Here is a 17,530-nt window from a genome sequence, read left to right as displayed (position 1 = left end):
ATTCTCCCTGCTCTTCCTTTACTTCTGTTCCTTTTTCTTTCCCAGCTGACATTTTGGCCATTCTATAATAATAATAATAAACTTGCCAAGCACTGTAAGATAATCACGTCGGACAAAATCCCTGTCCCACATGGGGCTCACAGTCCAAGTAGGAGGGAGAACGTGTATTTAATCTCCATTTAACACCCTTGAACTTGGATTTGCATCCTATATTCTCCCCCGACTCAGCCCCACAACATTTATGTGCCTATCTGTAATTTATATACATTATTGTCTTGTTTTTTTTTAATCTGCTCACTGCTTTCATAAATCCTAGAACCAGAGCAGAAGTAGAAAGACACACTCAACTCAGTAAGACCGGAAGCGTGATTTCCCCACCCTTTCTAGACTGTAAGCTCGTTGTGGGCAAATAATGTCAAGTGTGTGATAATGTACTCTTCCCAAGGGCTTAGTACAGTGCTCTAAATGTAGTAAGCGCTCAATAAATATGATTGAGATGAGAAAACAGAATCACAGAGACATTCGGCGACTCACCCAAAGGTACAGAAAAGGCAGCATCGGGATTAAAACCCATGCTCTTTCCACTAGACTATTCTGCTTCTCTCACTTCATTACCTTCTGACACCTCCAGGAGAGAATAGAGGGTAAGAAAGACGCAATTCAAATGTTTATTGCTTTTAAGGGGCTTTAGAAACGGTGTTGGTTAGCATCCGAAGTGGAAAGTATGGCTTCGGTCTGTTAATTTAAGGTATCTATCGAGCACCTCTGTGTGCAGAACGCTGTACTAAGCTCTGGGGAGAAGACAATACGCTAGAGTTGGTAGACACGACAGCTGCCTTCCCGGGGCTAACCATCTAGCAAAGAATGTATTTTAAATTGAAATCTGTGAAATTGAGTTTCCCGTGTTCTCCATTTCATAATAGCCCTCGCCAATTCCGTTTAAGAAGGCTGAAGGCAAATTGTCATCTCTTCCCCTTACAGATTTTTCAGCATTGAAATATAAAGCCAGTCTCCCATCAGGGTTATTTGTGAAATGGTTACAGGAAGGAAACGAAGGTCATTTTCTTACTAGGCGATGTGTTTCTGAGATTGGCGCATTTCGGAATAGTGAGGGTTTTCCTCCGTTATTCTTTTGAGATTCTAGTAAATCATTGGAATTTTGAACAGGCGGCGATAAAAGACAAGGGAAGAAAAATTCAAGTGTTCTCTTGGGGTCCAGGAGACTTTAATAGCAAATGAAAATGAGGGTGGGGAAATCACACTTTTGGTCTTACTGAGTTGGGTGTGTCTTTCGACAACTGCCCTGGCTCTAGGGTTTATGAGAGCAGTGAGCAGATTAAAAAAACAAGATATAAAATAGGGCTGTGCCAGTGACTTTGTTTCTGGGAAAGGTAACTCTTATTTCACCTCCTCATGGAACATACCTCTGAGCCATCTTTGGAAAAGACTTTGAGCCCTGAAAGGTTTTCGCAGTGAAGGATTCTTTCCTCCTAATCTGACCTAGGACTCCAAACCTTGTCTTGTGACTTTGGGCAAGTCCCCTAACTTCTCTCTGCCTAAATTACCTCATCTGGAGGATGTGAAGCTGCACGGCCTAGTGGTTAAAGCACAGGCCTGGGAATCAGAAGGAAACGGGTTCTAAACCCGGGTCCGCCACTTGTCTGCTGTGTGACCTTGGGCAAGTCACTTATCTGTGCTCAATTACCCCATCTGTAAAATGGGGATGAAGACCAGGAGCCCAACTTGTTGTCCAACTTGATTATCTTGTAGCTACCCCAGCACTTAATAGAGAGCCTGTCACATGGTAAGCACTTAAATACCATTAAAAGAAAAAAAAACACCTGGTTATTTCTCCACTTTAACACTGGCACCTGATATAAGCTATAATTTTGGTCCTGTTGAGTTCTTCTCTTCCAGGATAACTATAGGTTCCCTTAGCGCTCTTCAAATACCTTGTCCGGTGATCCTTGTTCCTGAGTAATTGATCTCCAATTGTGGTTTTCTTTGGTTCCTTGAAATTACAAGGGTTCGAAGTACTCCCCCGCAGATCATTAGACATTCCCTCAAAGATCACCTTAGCTCTGATAAGAGCACTGTGGAACCACTTTGGATTTTGGATCCCGGATTCCCTGGTTGCCCCATTGCTCTTAACATGAGGAAGGTAAATTGGGGATTAAGACTGTGAGCCTCACGTGGGGCATGAGCTGAATCCAACCTGATTATTCTGATTCTACCCCAGTACTTAATACAGTGCCTGGCACATAGTAAGCGCATAACAAACATCGTTAAAAAATTGCAACATGGGTGATGAAAAACTCATTTTCTGTCCCTGATTTTCCTGTAACTTCACCTGTCCACCTTCAGCTTCACCTGTTCCACTTGCCAATCATAATTTCAAAGCTCTAAGCAAAGCTTTTGACCGGTCAAAACCCAGAAGAGCACAATTCAACTGCATAGGAGAGCCAAAGAAAATCCCATGGGTTGCCTTGAATCTACCTCCTGGCTTGTATAGGGCTAATAGTAGGGCTTAGCCGGTCCTTTCAAAATTGTTGGGCCGCCGGGAAAATAACCACACGGTGCTTAGCTGACTTCACTGGTCACCGGCTTGTTAGCAGTGGGTAGGACCAGTTGATCACTGGTAGACTCTTCCAGCTTAATGATTCTATGTGCGTCAGTACCTTCTGATCATTTTACTATGAAACCGTCATCTTACAAATGGATGCAACAGAGTCGAGTGAATTCCCTATTGAAACAACTAGAGAAAGGACATGATTTTCTAGCCTTCAAAAGCAGAAAACATTCAACCCAGAAAGAACTTTGTGCCCAAGATAATGTCACTTGTTTTACATTTCATTGAGCATTTATTGAGTACTCACTGCTTTGACTGCATTAAATGTGCTCTGGCTAATGGAATGTAAAGTAGATGTGGACCCCGCTTTCAAGGTGTTAATCGAGGAGAGGGGGAGAAACTCCCCTGAGGATAGCTGCCAGCTACTGTTTATAGCAAAAGTACTTTAAAAGGATGTGAAGCTACTTACTGTATGTAGTCATGAGATGCTGCTGTGTAAGAAATGCTAATGAAATCGACACCAGGATGAAAACTCTCTTCTGAAGCCCATCATTTTGCTACTGGTTTCAAATAAAGTAAAAAGAGAAGCATTTGTCTGGCGTCTTAACTGTATTTCATCATTCTACTAGCACACAAACCACGCTTGCAGAGTTTTATCTTCTAACCGATTAATCAGTAGTATGTTAATGAGCACTTCCCTGCTGGGAGACCTTGGGCAGGTCACTTGATTGCTCTGTGCCTCAGCTTCCTCAACTGCAAAATGGGGATTCGATGCCCGTCCTCCTGCCTACTTAGACTGTGAATGTCCCAAATGTCCTGCCCTTACCTTAACCTCAAACCGGCTACCAGTGTTCTCCTCATGTTCCCCACAACACCCACTCTACCCAACCTTCCCACCATAATCTACAGCATCGCCATCCTCCCTGTGCAAATTTACGTCCTCGGGATCAACTCCAGCTACTTGCCATCTTTTTTTTTTTCCCTCACGTTCAGTCTGGCATTAAATCATGTTGGAATTTTCTTCTGCAATTTTATCCCTTCATCTCCATCCCGACACCAACTATCCTGGGTCAAGCTCTCTCGGTCAATCAATAGTATTTATTGAGTGCTTATTATGTGTAGATCACTGTACTAAACGCTTGGGAGGGTACAATACAACAGAATTAACAGATATGTTCCCTGCCCATAGTGAGATTACAATCTAGAGGGGGAGACAGACAATAATATGAATAAGTAATTCGTAATAAATGACTTAAAGACATGTTAATAACGATTAAACTACTATATCCTCCCCCCTCACTGTTCTGCATGCCTCTAACTGTCCCCTCTCGGTCTCTATCGCACTCACCTGCCAGGATTGTTTTTCTAAAATGCCACTGAGCCCCCTGCTCTCCACTCTTCAGAAACCTCCAGTAGTTCCCCATTTCCTGCCACATCAAACAGAAACTCTTGATAATCGGCTCCGAGACTCCACCCGCTCTTCCCTTCTTCCATATCTGCTTTCAACTCCAGCCACTTCGCAGCTCCTGATCTCTGCTCCTCCCAAGCTAACCCCTTCATTTTACCTCAGATTCGTCTCTCCCACCGCCAACCTCTTGCTCACAAACTCTCCCCTGCCTGAAATTCTCTCCCGCTTCATATCTTCCGGATTACAGTTCTCCCCTTGGTCGAAGGCTTCCTCAACTCCCGACCACTACTTAGACTGTGAGCCCAATGCGAGACAGGGACTGTGTCCAACCCGATTAACTTGTTTCTACCCCTGCTCTCAAAACAGTGCTTGTCACACAGTAAGTGCTTAAAAAATACAGAAACAATGAGTCTATTCCTCTATCCCAGGCCAAGCATCTCTCAGTGCTTATGTACGTAATATCCATCCTTAGCGTGCATGAGAAGTAGCGTGGCCTGATGGAAAGAGCATAGAACTGGCGGTCAGAGGGCCTAGGTTCTGATCCAGTCCTTACTCCACCCTGCTGGCTGGATGATTTTCCTCCAAAACCATTCAGACTCTGCTTCCCCACTCCTCAAGAAACTCCAGTGGTTTCCCAGCCATCTCCACATCAAAAACTCCTCACCATTGGCTTTAAAGCACTCCCTCCCCTTGCCCCCTCCTACCTCACCTTGCTACCCTCCCACTACAAAGCAGCCTACACGCTTCGCTCCTCTAATGCTAAACTTCTCACTTTACCTCCATCTCGTCTATCTCGCCGCCGACCTCTCGTCCATCTGCTACCTCTGCCCTCCTTCCTCATATCAGATAATTGCTCTCCCCCACTTCAAAGCCGCATCTCCTCCAAGAAGCCTTCCCTGACTAAGCCCTCCTTTCCTCTTCTCTCACTCCCTTCTGCATCACCCTGACTTGCTCCCTTCATTCATCCTCTCTCTCACCCAGAACATATGTATACACCTGTAATTTATTTATGTATATTAATGTCTGTCTCCCCCTCTAAACTGTGAGCTCGTTGTGTGCAGGGAATGTGTTTATTGTTATATTGTACTCTCGCAAGCGCTTAGTACAGTATTTTGCACACACTAAGCACTCAATAAATACAATGGAATGAATGAATGAATAATCCTGGCTTGGCCACTTGCCTGCCCTATGACTTGAGGCAAGTCTCTTAATTTCTCTGTATCTCAGCTTCCTGGGAACTATTTCGCTCCCTCTCCTGAGGGAGGGTCAATACAACCGAGGACTTGGTGAGTAGCTTTTGGTCATCAAGCCATCAACCCTTCATTTGCAAGCTTTAAACCTCAGCAGATTCAAGCATCCTTATTCTTTCCAATTGGTTGTATTGAGCGAATTTTCTCTTGGCCCATTAATTCTCTCTGGGAATTTGGTTGGGCCTTGGTTACTTGTCTTACCGGAGCATTGACAACATGCTGGCTGGAATTTCCCAAACTGCTTTTCCCTTGGATTGCTCTGATTTATAGGGTGGTCCATTTTAGTCCCAGTTTACACAGTTGAAGAGCCCCATTCTCATGAAGGAGAATTTGAATCGATTAACTGTAAGATCCTTGGGGGAAAAGAACTGTCTCTGACATCAGCAACAGCAGCAGTGGTATTTCTTGAACACTTACTATGTGCAGAGCACTGAATTAAGCACTTGGGAGAGTTTAATACGACAGAGTTGGCAGGCACACTCCCCGCACACAACTCTTTCACATCTACTGTACCCTCAAGGGCGCTTAGCTCAGTCCTCAACACCCAGAGAATGCTCAATAAATACTATTGATGATGGTGGTGGTAAAACAAACTGATTTTTATCAGGCCAGATTTATTCCGCTAGCACGGGGTCAGGGTAAGCTGACTGCCTCTTAAAATGAATTCAATCTTCAGGATTCACGACTAATTACTGTCAGTCATCGGTATTTATCGGGGCAGTTGCTGTGGGTAGAGTATTAAGCGCCTGAGAGAGTATTATACAACAGAGTTGGTGGAAACGTTCCCTGCCCACAAGGAACATATAGTCCAGCGGGGGAGACAGGCATGAAAATAAATTAGGGGTATGTATGTAAGTACTGAGGGGCCTGAGGGTGGGATTAATATCAAGTACTTAAAGCCTACAGATTCAAGTGCGATGAGGATATGATAAACTGGTGCCTGAGCCACTCAGTGAGAGAATTGGAATAAGCCAGGTCAAATCCAGGGCTGTATTTCTCCAGGGTCGGTGAATGTTTTCTACTCAACTCAGAAGCAATTGTATCAAGGCTGAGCTGCTTCAGGGCTGGCATCGCTGAGAATAATAATGATGATGGTATTTGTTAAGCGCTTACTATGTGCCAAGCACTGTTCTAAGGGCTGGGGATGATACAGGTTGCCCCACGTGGGGCTCACAGTCTTAATTCCCATTTTACAGATGAGGTAACTGAGGCACGGAGAAGTTAAGAGGCTTCCCCAAGGTCACACAGCAGACAAGTGGCAGAGCCGGGATTAGAACCCACATCCGCCGACTCCCAAGCCCGTGTTCTTTCCACTAAGCCACGTTGTTCTTCATAGAAAAAATGGCATTTGTTAAGCACTTACTATGTGCCAGGCGTTGTACTAAGCGCTGGGGTGGATATGAACAAATAGGGTTGGGCACAATCCCAGTCCCACGTGGGGCTCACGGTCTCAATCCTCATTTTACAGATGAGGAAACTGAGGCCCAGAGAAGTGAAGTGACTTGCTCAAGGTCACGCAGCAGACAAGTGGCAGAGTCGGGATTAGAACCCATGACTTCCTGACTCCCAGGCTCGTGCTCTATCCACTCTGCCATGGTGCCTGCCGAAAATGTAGAGCTTTGTTAGGAGAAAATGAATTACACTTAGAACCCACATATCCATTTATCCAACACGTAGGAACCTTTGGCTGTTTTCTCCTTTCTTTAAAAGAAAAAAATTGCTATAGATGCTCCGGGTATGAAGAAGTTTATAACGGAAACTTGGGCATTGATCACCTTCTCTCGCTGCCTATTTATCTCTCCCACTTTTCCTGAAGAAGTTAAACTAATGATGAAATATCCATTTGAGGGGTTTCCTAATACCATTTAATTTTCTGACATATTCCAGGGCATTATTCTGGAAAGAGCACAGGCCTGGGAGTCAGAGGACCTGAGTTCTAATCCTGGCTCCACAATTTACTGCTGTGTGACCTTGGACAAATCATTTAACTTCTCTGTGCCTCAGTTCTCTCATCTGCGAAATGGGGATTCAATACTAACTTAGACTGTGAGCTTCATGTAGGACCTGTTTATCTTGTACCTACCCCAGTGTTTAGTACAGTGCTTGGCATAGAGTAAGCTATTCATTCAATCATTTTCATTGAAAGCTTTCTGTGTGCAGAGCACTGTACTAAGTGCTCAGGAGAGTACAGTCTAGCCATTAATGACATATTCCCTGCCCACAGTGAATTTACAGTCTTAATAATAATAATGTTGGTATTTGTTAAGGCTTACTATGTGCAGAGCACTGTTCTAAGCGCTGGGGTAGATACAGGGTAATCAGGTTGTCCTACGTAAGGCTCTCAGTTAATCCCCATTTTCCAGATGAGGTGACTGAGGCCCAGAGAAGTTAAGTGACTTGCCCACAGTCACACAGCTGACAAGTGGCAGAGTCGGGATTCCTAACAAATATCAGTTATTATTAAAACATATCTGCCTCTGTTTGCAGCCTACTATTATTGTGAGGACAGAGAATGGATAATTGAAATCCACGGACAACCCAAAACGCCCCCCTGCCTCCACCTCTCTCGCTAACCCCAAATACAACAAACAGATTGCTCTGAATTCCAACTTCTCTCTCTAATTTCCCCTCGTAGAAATGATCCCAAAAGGAAGATGAAGACAATCTATCAGTGATATTTCCTGAGCGGTTTCTTTGGGCAGAGCTCCGGGCTGAGTGCTTGAGAAGGTACAAGTCCCCAGGAAAGCAGAAGTTGAATAAGCTCTGTAAATATCATTTGAATCACGTTCTAAAATCTTCTGCGACTTAAATGTGCTCTGTAGAACCCTGCTTTGAAACCCGTAGATAAGAGCTCTTATAAAACACTTACCCAGAGTAATGTTCCTCTGTTTCTGAGACACATCATGGGTTCTTCTCAGTAACAGCTCATCCCCTTTCATCGCAACAAGGCAGATGGGATGATTGATGGTAAGTGTTACTAATACAGGACAACTACATTTCTTGGGCACACTCCAATTAAACCAGGCTTCATTAAACAGCCTCAAGAACACTCTGTCCTGTGTGCTTTTATGCAAATCGGCTTGTGATTAGATGTTCTCCCCTTTCAGATGCTAAACCGCTGATAGTTTCCCCTCAGAGGGTTCGTTACACCGGTGTCAGAAATGACTGCTTGCAAAGGGAAATAAAACTTAATATGGAATAAAAGCCTGACAGATTCAGGTTTTCTGAGAAACTGGGACAATAGTCCACAGAATACAGATACGCATTAGAATATCTGTGATCCCTCACATAAAAGCAGGCTGACATGAAGGGAGTCATCATTTAATCAGTTCCATCTGCAAAATGGGAATAGGATAGATGGTGAGTCCCACGTGGGACGGGGCTTTGTCCAATCTGATCCCTTTTTATCTGTCCCAGAGCTTAACGCCTAGTAAGATGGTTAATAAGGGCCATAATTCTGACTCTCTCTTGCCTTTCACACTCTAACTTCCCTTCCAGCATAGTTGTAGGCTGTTGAAAAGTCACAGGAGAAAGCAGCACTGCCATTTTTAGGATATTTTCTTCCCCTTCTTCTCCCCGTGGACTCCATTAAGGCCAAAGAGCTCTTGCCAAATAGGCACTGTAGAAACAAGATAAATCCAGCTTCTTTCTCCTCCTACCCACCTCAGAAGCTCCTCGTTAAATAAACACATCCTCTGCTATCGGGGTTAGCAATCTTCCCTCTCCCGGGTTGAAATGTCATCCCATTATGCCATCATTATTCCAGGAAATCCCATTCCCGTCGGCCCAAACGTTTTCCCCTCAGATCACCAGCTCTCTGAATTTCACTAAACAGGGTGATCCGCCCCCTTGCCACCTTTTCAAAGGGAGCCCCGGACTGATTCACCCCAGAGCTGTGACCCAAGTATCCTCTCTGGGGTTGATTCTAGTGTCTGTCACCCCTGCTATATGATAGGCTCCTGGAGGGCAGTGATCAGGCCGACTAATTTCCATCAGTGCACTTATCGAGCACTTCCAGTGAGCTGAGCACTGTACTAAGCACTTTGGAGGATACAACAGAGTTAGTAGATACTTTCCCTGCCCGCAACACTTCTAATAATAAAATTTTAGTATTTGTTAAGTGTTTGCTAATGTGTCAGGAACTCTACTAAGCTCTGGGCTAGATACCAGTAAATTGGGTTGGACCCAGTCCCTGTCTCACATGGGACTCAGTCTTTAGTCCCCATTTTGCAGAAGAGAGCTCGTTGTGGGCAGGATATGTGTCTGTTTATTGTTATAGTGTACTCTCCTAAGCACTTAGTACTGTGATTTGTGCTCAGTAAGCGCTCAATAAATGCGACTGAATGAATGAAAGAAGGTAACTGAGACACAGCGGGAATTACAATCCAGGTCCTTAAGACTTCCAGACCACAAGGGCCATGCTGTTTCTCCGCAACAAGCTTACAATCTAGAGAGGACGGTAACCCAGAGTTTCTTATCCCCACTTCATCTTGATTTTCTCATGAGTCTCCGCTAACCTTTTTTTTTTCTCTTTTCCTGTGAGTGTCCAACTAACCGAGTCGACGGATCCTGAACGGTTTCATCTCAGAGCTGGGACTGCAAGGCAGTGCACGGGGTCAGGGAACTTGAAATTAGGCAATATGTTCACTGGTGAGTGGAATTTATCACTATTTCCAGATTGTCTGTTACATACCCCCAAGAAGGGATGTTTTGGAAACAAAATTGATGATTGCTAATTCTCTTGCCTCCCAAAAAGGTTTCTTGTCCAAAACTAAAGTTTGGATATAAAATACATTTTTAAATGACCCATCGTGTTCTTTTGTGAATCCTGGCTCTGCCACTTGTCAGCTGTGTGACTGTGGGCAAGTCACTTCACTTCTCTCTGCCTCACTTCCCTCATCTGTAAAATGGGGATGAAGACTGTGAGCCTCAGGTGGGGCAACCTAATTACCCTGTATACCCCAGCGCTTAGAACAGTGCTCTGCACATAGTAAGCGCTTAATAAATACCAACATTATTATTTTGTGGAAAAGACCACAAGAGATGATAGGATGAAACAGAAATTTGAACTCTCTATAACTTCCTCTAGAAGTCACATTTTTCAAACAGCGATATTCCATCAATCAATCAATGATATATACTGAGTATTTACTGTGTGCAGGGTGATGTATTAAGTGCTTGGGAGAGTACAGTATAATAGAGTTGGTAGACGTTCCCTGCCCACAGGGAGCTTACAGTCTCGAGGGGGAGACTGTCATTTAAAAAAATTCCAGATAATGATAATTATAATAATAATAATTACAATAATATTGATATTTGTTACGAGCTTACTATGTTAGGGTTACTATGCTACTGCTTACTAGGGTTAAGTTTACTCTGTGCCAGGCACTGTACTAAGGCTCACAGTCTCGATCCCCATTTTACAGATGAGGAGGTAAGATGAGTACCGGGAGGTACTGGAGTAGAGACGAGATAATCCAGTTGACACAATCCCTGAAACACGTGGGGCTCACAGTCCAAGCAGGAGAGGGAAATCAGGAATAGAATTCCCATTTTACAGACGAGTAAATTGGGTCATCCGGGAATACGATTTAACTTGATGACGGCTATGCTAGACTGCTTGTTTTGTTCTGTTTCGCTTTGCTGTTCGTCTCCCCCATTTAGACCTGGAGCCGGTTATTGGGCAGGGATTGTGTTTTGCCCAACTGTACACTCCAAGCGCTTAGTACAGTGTTCTGCACATAGTAAGCACTCAAGAAATACTATTGAATAAATGAATGAGGCACAGAGAATTTAAGTCACTTACCCAAAGTCACACAGCAGGGAAATGGCAGTTACCTGCTCACTTCCTTCTTTCCACTCAATCCAGCCTACTTTACTATGCCTCATTCAGGTCTCTCCCATCACTGACCTCTTGCTCACCACCTTCTCCCGCTTGAAACTCCGTCCCCTTTCACATTCGCCAGATCACTGCTCTCTCCATCTGACTGTGACCCCATGTGGGACGGGAATTTCATCCAAAATATTTTCCTCGTGTCTACCCCAGCATTTAGAACAGTGTTTGGCACACGGTAAGCGCTTAACAAGTACCATCGTTAATATTAATATTCAAAGCCCTTCTGAAATCTCCTTCGGGAGAACTTCTCCAACTAATTTCTAATCTCCCAATCTTTTATTCCCCCAGCTCCCAGCACTTCTGAGCCACCTAACATTTGATTAGCACTTCCTGCGAAGCATTCACGGGCATATCGTTCTATTACTTTCTCCTATCTGTATTCATTTTAACGTCTGCCTCTCCCGTTCACATCTCCCCCTCTCGACTGTAAGCTCACGCTGAGCGCAGGGAATGTGTCTACCACCTCCCAGACGTTTAATACAGTGTTCCGCACCCTGTAAATACTCAAGCAATGCAATTAATCATCTAGTGGATAGAGCATGGGCCTGGGAGTCGGAGCATTTGGGTTCTAATGCCGGCTTCCGTGACCTTGGGTAAGTCATTTAAATTCTCCATGCCTCAGTTACCTCATCTGTAAAATGGGAATTTAGACTGCGAGCCCCATGTGGGACAGGGACTGTGTCAAACCTGATTAGTTTGAATCTACCCCAGTACTTAGAACCGTGCTTGGCAAAAAGTAAGTGCTTAACAAATACCATAAAAAGTCAAATTCTCTTTGCACTCTCCCTAGCTCTTAGTACAGTGTTTAGCACACAGTAGGTGCTCAACTATTGCCAACTGATTCACTTTACTCTCCAAACCGTTTCAGTGAGTTTTTAGAACTGCTTTTTTTCCTCCGCCGAGGAGGCAACGATCCAATTAATGAAACATTCTTCAAGTATGAGGTCACTGATGCTTTCAGATTTATAAGTAAGGAGCAGCTCAAATTCAGGAGTAATTCAAGTGGGCACTTTTCAGATAGAACACGTTAAAACGGAATAAGTGGTAAAATCTTGACAAAGGAACGCAGAAATAGTTGAGAAATATGAACTATTTCATATTGTTCCTCAGATCCAAAGAACCAGTTGGAAGCACAGTGGCCTAGTTGGAAAAAGTACAGGCCTGAGAGTCAGGGGACCTGGGTTCTAATCCTGGCTCCGCTCCTTGTCTGTTGCGTGACCTTGGGCAGGCCACTTAACTTCTCTGTGCCTCGGTTACCTCGTCTGTAAAATGAGGATTAAGACCGGGAGCCCAATGTGGGAAAAGGACTTGTGTCCAACCTGATTAATCTTGTATCTACCCGGGCACTCGAAACAGTGCTTAAAACATAGGAAGTGTTTAACAAATACCATTTTAAAAAAGGATGATTTTTACTTCCATCGCCATAAAATCATGTACATATAGCAGCACTGAAATTGGGATGAAAGTACAAACTACACTGCAAATATTTCCCTTAAATTAAAAGTTGAGGAAAGAGTATTCTCAGTTTGTTCATAGAGAAGCAGCGTGGCTCAGTGGAAAGAGCCCGGGCTTGGGAGTCAGAGGTCAGTATCTACCCCAGCACTTAGAACAGTGTTCTGCACATAGTAAGCGCTTAAGAAATACCAACATTATTATTATTCAGACCAAATTGGAATCTATTGAAAGAACATCCTAAGATAAAATATTATGTAGAGATTTAAAGCCTAAAGCCTATTCATTTGCTCATTCAATCGTATTTACTGAGCGCTTACTGTGTGCAAAGCACTGTACTAAGTGCTTAAAGCCTACCACGCCAGTGTTCCGAAACCGAAATCGATAAACCGCCTGAATCTGAGCGTACTAAACTCCGCAAAAATGGAACCGAATGAGTTGCACTAGGCCAACTTCCGGCCCCCCGAAGCAACCGATCGTGCCAGTGCTGGATCAGATGCAACGGGGGGTTTTCTGGATTCTGCCCTGTGACCCAGAGGGGTGGTCGTGGAGCAGTGAAGAAGGAGCAGCAGTGGGCGATTCCTTCTGTTGCCCAAGGTGCGGACATTCACAGGCAGCAAGGTCAGCCAGAAGGTGGGTAGCTCAGGAAGTGAGAAGATATGAGAGAGAAGCAGCGTGAGAGAGATATGAGATATAAGAGAGATATGAGAGAGATATCGAGAGAAGCAGCGTGGCTCAGTGGAAAGAGCCTGGGCTAGGGAGTCAGAAGTCATGAGTTCGAATCCCGCTCTGCCACTTGTCAGCTGGGTGACTGTGGGCAAGTGACTTCACTTCTCTGGGCCTCAGTGACCTCATCTGGAAAATGGGGATTAACTGTGAGCCTCACGTGGGCCAACCTGATTACCCTGTATCTACCCCAGCGCTTAGAAACGTGCTCGGCACATAGTAAGCGCTTAACAAATACCAACATTATTATTATTATTATTATATGAGACAGAGAGAATTGGAGAGTCTGGAGTGGGGGAGAGAGCCAGAGAGCCAAAGAGCAGGAAACTGCACCAGGCACAGAACTCCAAGCTTGGGTCACAATCAAGACCGGGCAGCGAGGAAGACAGGTGGAATACAGCAGGACAACGGGACACTGGGTTGGGATCCCAGCTCAGCTTCGGGGAGTGCGCAAGGGAGCGACTAAAGAAACCCGAACTGGCCAGGGACTCAGCTCTGGGTAAAGAAAAAGTCCTGGAAGGGGCGTTCTTTAAGGGGGAGAGGATGGACAGACAGTGGAGGTCATCCCCGCCCTTCCAGGAAGCAGAAGTATTCTATTTAGAAACTTTCAGCCCCCGTGTGCCCTTTGGTAAGTCACATAACGTCTCCGAGCTTCAGTTTCCTCATCTGCAGAACGGTGGCTCAATCCCTGTTCTCCCTCCCATTTAGACTGTGGGTCCTGTGTGGGACAAGGACTTGTCCGACCTGATTATCTTGTATTTCATTCAGCCATATTTGTTAAGAGCTGACTGTGTGAAGTAGTCACCTCGCAGCGCTCAGTACGTCGTCGGCGATTAACAAATGCCGCAGTTATAATTCCTTTGCTGAATGTAAGATGAAGAATCAACAGTTGCATTTAGCAATATCTCTCTTTTACAAAAATCTTCAAGAAGAATCGGTCATATGTATTGAGTGCTTCCTATTGTGAAGCACTGTGCTAAGCACTTGGGAGAGTACAATACAACAGAATTAGCAGGCACATTCCCTGCCCACAATGGGTTTACGGTCTAGGGGCGGAGACAGACATTAATATGAATAAATAATTTATAATATATAATTTTAAAATAGGCATGTAAAGGCCATGGGTTTGGGCGTGGGGATAATATCACGAGTCCAGAGGTCAAAGATTGAGGCGCACAGATGACGCAGAAGGGAGAGGAAGCAGGGCAAAAGAGGGCTTCACTGGGGAAGATGTGAGATGTGACTTTAGTAACGCTTTGACGGTGACCGGCGTATTTGGAGGGGGAGGAAGTTCCAGGTTAGGGGGATGATGTGGGAAAAGGGATCAGCAGTGAAATAAAAGCAGCCCGGCTTAGTGGAAAGAGCATGGAATTGGCAATTAGAGGTCATGGATTCTAATCTCGGCCCCGCCACTTGTCTGCTGGGTGACTTTGGCCGAGTCGCTTACCTTCTCTGGGTCTCAGTTACCTCATCCGAAAAATGAGGATTAAGACTATGAGCCCCACGAGGCGCTTAGAACAGTGCTTGGCGCATAGTAAGCCCCTAAGAAATACCCAAAAAACCCGGGAGATAATTGACATCTGATAAAGACAGAACATTTTTGTGTCCCTCCTCCTCAAAGCCCACCCTGTGAGGACCATCTGCGGGGTTACTCGAGTTTCCAACAATACTCACCCAGGGAAAGTGGGCTTCAGGTTATCCCTCATGCCTTCACTTTATCCTTCCTTGGTAAGATTGCCTCTGGAACCAGGCAGACAGTTTGGGTCCCCACCTTGCAAAAGAAATACCACGGTGTTAGATGGGGTTAGTGAAGGGGTCGATCCACTGAATGGGAGCCGTACGGGTGGTGATCCCCAGGGAGTGGATTGCCTCCTCTTCTAGTGCCAATTCAAGGCCCATCTCCTCGAAGAGGCCTTCCCGAACTCAGCCCTCCTTTCCTCTTCTCCCACTCCCTCTGCGTCACCCTGACTCGCTCCCTTTATTCGTGCCCCGCTCCCAGCCCTGCAGCGCTAATGTACATATCTTCATTTATTTATTTATTCATATAAATGACCGTCTCCCCTCTTCTAGACTGTAAACTCACTTTGGCAGGAAATGGGTCTGTTTATTGTTGTACTGTACTCTCCCAAGCGCTCAGTACAGTTCTCTGCACACGGAAAGCACTCAGTAAATACACTTGAGTGAATGAATGAATAATGTTATCTATTGAGCAGTCACTCTGTGCCCAGCACTGTACCAAGCGCTTGGGAGAGAAGACGGCGACAAGGGGTGAAGCCGTTAGAACCCAGGTCCTTCTAACTCCCAGGCCCGTGCTCTATCCATTAGGCCACGCTGCTTCTCACGCAGTGAACCTTCTGAATGCAGTTAACCTTGTATTTATCATTCTCTCCCTTCCTTTAACAGAATCGCCTGGTGGGTCTGACCTGATTATTTTATATTATCCCACCACTTAGTACACTGCTTGGCACGTAGTAAATGCTTAACAAATGGGTCGGTCGCATTTATTCAGCCCTTACTATGTGCGGAGCATTGCTTACAGTTCGAGAGAATGCTTAGTACAGTAAGCGCTCAATGAAATGATTGAGTGAATGAATGAATGAAGGAGAGTATAATACAACAGAATTATGAGTCACGTTTTTGTTCACTTATAATGAGCTTACAGTCTAGAGGGGGAGACAGACATAAATATGAATAATTCATATAATGATGGCGATTATTATCATTATTATCGATAATAATATTTTGGAATTGCTTTCCTTGGCGACTGGGATCCCTGCCATCAGGTAGCTTGCATTCCAGTGGGGGAAAATAGAGTGGGGCAGTTTTAAGCCACAGGAAAGTGTTCCGTTTCTGTGCCTTAAATTGTCCTAAATAGCTTCCCCAGCTTTTAGCCTCTAGCAACTCCGGGATGTAAACACTGGAAATGGACCCAAATTAGGCCAGCCCTCCCCACCTCCCAAATACCCTGCTGGGAAAGCAAAGATCACTGAGAGCCAGAGGAGATCCAAGGCCTGAGTCCCTTCCCCAAACTGTTATGCGCTGGGGCCTACTTCTTTTACTCTCACTAACTCTCTTTCGGGTCCAGGGAGTGGAGCGCGGAATGGTTGGCCGGCCTGCTTAGCAACGTGTTCTCGTCTGTTTAGTTGAATGGTATCTGTTAAGCACTTACTATCTGCCGGACACTGTATTAAGTGCCGGGGTAGATGCAAGCTAATCGGGCTCACAGACATAATGTCCATTTTACGGATGAGATAAATGAGAAGAGGACTTACCTGGGAACCAGAACTGGGCTCTATTCCTGCCTGATGTGTGAACTTGGGCGAGTCACTTAACTTCTCTGTGCCTCAGTTTCCTCCCCTTAAAAAGTGGGGATTAAGTACCTGTTCTCTCTCCCACTTGGAGTGTGGGTCAGGGTCTGGGTCCGACCTGATTATCTAGTATCTACCTGGCTGCTCATTACAGTTCTTAGCATATACTAAGTGCTTAATTCATTCATTTATTCATTCATGAAATCGTATTTATGGAGCACTTACCTTGTGCAGAGCACTGTATTAAGTAAGCACTTGGGCGAGTATAAGACAACAATAAATAGACACATCCCCTGCTCACAGTGAGCGTAAAGTCTACAGGGGGAGACAGACATCGATATAAATGAATAAATAAATTACAGATATATGTCTAAGTGCTGTGGGGCTGGAAGCGGGGGATGAATAAAGAGAGCAAGGAAGGATAATGCCGAAAGGAGCGGAAGAAGAGGAAAGGAGGGCTTAGTCTTGGATGCTTAACAGGTACCCTTATGATTATCGTTATCATCATTACCGCTATAACTGCCCGTACGGTCTGGGTGAAGCGCCGCAGGGAACCATCGCAAAGCACGGTACGGAACAGAACGATCACTCGATGAACACAAATTGTCCGATTAAATCAGTCTGAACAGAAAGGCAGCCCTGAAGACAAGGCGAAAACATTTCCTCATCCCTCGTTCTCCCGCGCCCATTTTGGGTTATGTTGGTATTTGTGGTATTCGTTAAGCACTTACTATGTGCAGAGCACTGTTGTAAAAAAAAAAATAATAATAATAATGTTGGTATTTGTTAAGCGCTTACTATGTGCAGAGCACTGTTCTAAGCGCTGGGGTAGACACAGGGGAATCAGGTTGTCCCACATGGGCCTCTCGGTCTTAATCCCCATTTTACAGATGAGGTAACTGAGGCACAGAGAAGTTAAGT

The sequence above is a fragment of the Ornithorhynchus anatinus genome, chromosome 20 (assembly GCF_004115215.2).
Source record: "Ornithorhynchus anatinus isolate Pmale09 chromosome 20, mOrnAna1.pri.v4, whole genome shotgun sequence".
Classification (NCBI taxonomy): domain Eukaryota; kingdom Metazoa; phylum Chordata; class Mammalia; order Monotremata; family Ornithorhynchidae; genus Ornithorhynchus; species Ornithorhynchus anatinus.
Note: the sequence above shows the minus strand (reverse complement) of the source record.